This window comes from Halyomorpha halys, unplaced genomic scaffold (assembly GCF_000696795.3).
Source record: "Halyomorpha halys isolate HHAL.00 unplaced genomic scaffold, Hhal_1.1 Scaffold755.1, whole genome shotgun sequence".
Classification (NCBI taxonomy): domain Eukaryota; kingdom Metazoa; phylum Arthropoda; class Insecta; order Hemiptera; family Pentatomidae; genus Halyomorpha; species Halyomorpha halys.
This window is the reverse complement of record NW_027108003.1, coordinates 400,314-403,818: the sequence shown is the minus strand read 5'-3', so window position 1 is coordinate 403,818 and position 3,505 is coordinate 400,314. Positions and strand designations below refer to the sequence as shown.

General features: G+C 30.6%; 1 protein-coding gene across 3 annotated transcripts in view; it reads right to left on the bottom strand.

Moving 5' to 3' along the window:
* Window positions 1-3,505, bottom strand: part of LOC106685918 (F-box/LRR-repeat protein 16) — a 356,715-nt gene that overhangs the window by 250,446 nt on the left and 102,764 nt on the right. The window lies entirely within an intron of this gene.

Here is a 3,505-nt window from a genome sequence, read left to right as displayed (position 1 = left end):
TATATATATATATATATATTATCTTAATATGGATCGATCTTCTAGAAGAAGTTTAAAATTTCTTCAATAATGATCCCTCGTGGCCTTTAAGACAAATTTACGCTAGACTATTTGTTTTTTACTTAAGGAAATAACTGGATTTGTGCAACTACAGTACAGTTTCTCCATAAGTCATGGACAACCCATAACAATCACATAGCATATGCTAATATACTTGGGTAGTGAAAATATTATTAGTGTTTGTTATTGTAAAAATCAGAAGCGACTTACAATTATCATTCTACTTTGAGTAGAAATGAATTTCATATATTGGTTAATGAAAGTAAATATTTAGTTGTAAATCTTGATATTTCGATCATTTTGCTGTGGCTTAAGTACGAAAGGCGATTGTACGCACAAACACTTGTAAGTTTTAATATACGTTCACTTATATTATGTGATCAGTATAATGAATTTAATCGCTGCAAACAATATAGGTACGAAGGTTTGCAAATTCAGATAATCCATAATAGACCCGATAAATTAGTAGTAGCCCAACCGGTGGTCCGCGAGAGCCGAAGGATCGGCTCGGAGGGTCTGGCAACACATATTTTGTGAAGATTTATTGTCAGAACTAATTTACTTATTACCTTTTCTCATGTTTGTGTGTATGCTGATATGATTTAAAAGACAAATTACCAATAAAAGTGACTCAAAATGCACTTTTAAGCAACCTAATTTTCAAATATTTTTCGACGAGGACCCTTTGCTACAAGTAGAGAGTGGGGGTGGGCCGCACATGGTTCAATATCTGGTTAAATGGCCCGCGGAATTCTATGGGTTGGGAACGCTCTAAATTTCGGAGAGGAGGGGAGGGAGAGAAGGGTAAGTATAACTAAGCTCACTGCCCTGCAAATGATGATTGAAATTCACCTACTGCTTTTTGGGGGTCACAATTACTCCTGTTCATCCTATATGTCTTCAACTTTTTCGCCCTAATTTTTTAACGGGAAATGAACTTTTTTTTTAAAGTGAGTATTAACTTTATTTTTAAAAATACAACTTATAGGAAACCTAATGTAAAAATATAACATACGTATAATATATTAAAGAAAGAGATCATAAAGAGTTTTTCTAGAAAATGCGTTCGAACCACTAGAGAGTATTAAATCTGGTTTAAAAAAATATAATTACTAATAATCTGATAAACCAGCTTAAAGTAGTTTGCAGTAAAACAGAAACAAAGTAAAGTTAAGTTAGAAATAGGTAAATGAGCTTACTAAGTTGGTATATACGAGAGAAGAGAGCCGGCGGTGTAACTCAGCTTCATCAAAGCCAACTCAATATTCCCTTAACCGTAGCCCTATCGGCCCAAATTGATTCCTCCCTAGCGTTTCAGCTCTAATGACATCCTTTGAAGGCCGAATTTCCTTAAAGTATCGAGTGAAACAGAAAATAAACCCTATACATTACTCCTTATTTCTTTTTTTTTTTCACTTTCATTAACATTTGTTACAGTTTGAATGGAATTTAATCAGGATATTAGAAACAAATTCTCAAGTCTTAAATACCTGGCGTATTATCGAACTAAAGGATAATTATAAAGTTATCCTTATTTCCATTAGTTAGCAATATAAGTCCGTTCTCATTAGTCAAAAGTTACCATCAATTATTAAACAGCACTCTTAATTTTGAGTATTTCTTTACGGCAAACGAAGATATAATGTAAGTTGTATATGTATAATGTATTGCATTATATTATTATGTATTCTGTAACCATATAAAAAAAAAATAAGGAGGTTTGAAAAAAAAGTGTTCCTTTGCCATTTATGTAACTTATTTTTTTATGTTTATTATTTATTTATTTATATTATTTATTTTTTATTAATTATTTATTTATAATTATTAATGTCTATTATTTTTATTGTAATTTACATTTTATTATTTATTGTAATTATTATGTCTTTTATATGTTGTATTAGCTGGAAATAAAGATTGGAAGTTGGAAAAAAAAAATATTCCTTTCTTCTTCCCAATGTTAATCCCTGCAAAAAGCAGATATGCTTGATCGATATTGCTTTTTATGGATTATTATCCAAAATAAAATGGAATTATTTCACCATAATAGGAAAACAACAACAAAAATACGCACTAATGAAATCCAAGTTGAAATTACAATTAAGGGATTGTGTGATGGCTCTTGGATAGAGGCGATGAAGGTATAAATAAAATTATGATAGTGAATGATTTTATAAACACTTACAAAATCTTTATGAAAAATAAAAGAAAGTATCGATATTTTTCGTCTGATAGTTATACGGTATAGATTCTGTCCATATCTCGGTACATTCCATTCTACACGATACTCCCTTCCGATAATTTGAAAAGTTATTTTTACATAATAGTTTTTATTGATTACGGATTGTTAAAAGGCTACAATTGATACATCAATACCTTATCGATGATACAGCGGGATGATTTTAATTTCAGTTTTATACATATTTCTAGTTTTAACAGTAGGAAATTTTAAAAAAAATAAAGTAAATAACCTAAATCATAAATAATGAACAAATAAAGAATTAATACGCTTGATAAAAATATATATGTTATATTTATATATTTTAACAATATCCACGTCTTGTCTCTTAGTATATGTTTGGTATATTTGTCGGTGTCGGTGTCTTCGTAGACTTCTATTTCTTATATTAAAGGGTTGTCGGAAACTGGATTCGGGGAGAAAATGTTTTGTGTCAATGTGGGTACAGTTTTGTATTCGGAACTGTAAGTCATACAGCATTGAAATTCTGGTGTAACTATCCTCAAACCCATGCTTTGAAGAACCTCCGATTTTTTATAGTTACAATCCCAGATATACTCCAGGTAGGAGCAGAATAGTTTATTATTGTTAGGTTTTAGATCAGTTTGTTTTTTCGAAGATAAACTATAATTTCTATTTATAGGGTCATTTTGCTAATGATATTTTTTCGAAAAATGACCACCTCTCGTTCGTTTTTGGTTCATTTTATTTAATATTCTATTTAAAAACTGAACTTTTTAAAGACAAGGTTTTTTTGTTAGCAATCGACCACCGCAAGCAACAAGTATCGATTTTTTAAAAAAAATCATTGATCGATTCCCTAAATATGTATTAAGTATCGATGTCGATAAATGAAGTATTAATAATTCGGTAGTATCGTAACGTTTCTGACCAGGAGCACAATTGAAACTTTCATAATTCACATCACTCACAGCTAGTACCATCAACCCCTCATAGCACTCTAGTTCAGACGGTGCAGAGCTCGAGATGCACGGTTGGCATGAATGAGATAAAAATGAAGACGTTCTTTTTCTGTTGAATCATTTTATCACGTATACATAATTTATATTAATTTTTACAACCGTTAAGTAATTTTTATTTTATAAAGTTTAGGACTCCATCTTGACAAGAGACTTACTTGGAATCCACACACAAGACTGAAACGACAAGAAACTGCTCGTAGATTCCGATTGCTACAACACTTACTTG